This window comes from Hemitrygon akajei, unplaced genomic scaffold (assembly GCF_048418815.1).
Source record: "Hemitrygon akajei unplaced genomic scaffold, sHemAka1.3 Scf000116, whole genome shotgun sequence".
Taxonomy (NCBI): Eukaryota; Metazoa; Chordata; class Chondrichthyes; order Myliobatiformes; family Dasyatidae; genus Hemitrygon; species Hemitrygon akajei.
In genome coordinates, this window is record NW_027332002.1 from 92,387 (window position 1) to 93,174 (window position 788).

Here is a 788-nt window from a genome sequence, read left to right on the forward strand (position 1 = left end):
AGGAGACAGGGTCAGAACTCTTAAAGGCACTATTGAATTTAACAGCTGGGCCGGATGGCCACCCTGTGGAGACTGATGGAAGCTAGAGGAAGATGTTTTAATTGCTTGCTTTATGTATGCAACATAGTTCAGTTACCTGTTGCATGTCGTACCTTCACAGGAAATTGTCAATGCATGTCACTGCGTACGTCACACAAATGTAATACTTGTTACTGAAAGCTGAGAGGAACGGTGGGCAATGTTTTGTTCTTATTGCTGTGGGGAGGGGGTGCCTCTGGTCAATGTTCAATAGCGCTGAGCAATGAGCGCTTTGCACTGTTTCTGTGGTGTAGTGGTTATCACGTTCGCTTCACACGCGAAAGGTCCCCAGTTCGATCTCGGGCAGGAACATTGTTTGGGCTCCAGTGTTTGGGATGGACCTGAGTCTCAACTTTTCAGTTCGTGTTCAAGTTCACAGTCATGAGCATTCAGGTGTAAATGTCATGAACATTCGCCTTTCTAACAGCAGAGTACAGTTCGAAAATTCCTATGTAAACCCATAGGATAGACCGACACCACGAAATCCGTGTGCACCCCTAAACCAGCCGAGGTGCACAAATCTATGTGCATCCCCGATCCAAGTGCACCAAAATATTAAAAAAAACATAAAATATGTGCAAATTTATTTGACATACCTATCCTTAAATATTTGTGCTTCTCCAAATTATGGTGCATCCCTTAACCAATGTGCAGCAAACACAAGTTCCTCCCCCGTTTGTGCGCAGCAACAAATCCGTAAGCAACCCCCA

At 44.9% G+C, this 788-nt stretch overlaps 1 non-coding gene across 1 annotated transcript; it reads left to right on the forward strand.

The window, feature by feature from the left end:
* Nucleotides 1-317: 317 nt before the first annotated feature.
* On the forward strand, nt 318-390 carry trnav-cac (transfer RNA valine (anticodon CAC)). Its single transcript has one exon. It is a non-coding gene; the product is annotated as a tRNA-Val (tRNA).
* The last annotated feature ends 398 nt before the right edge of the window (nt 391-788 follow it).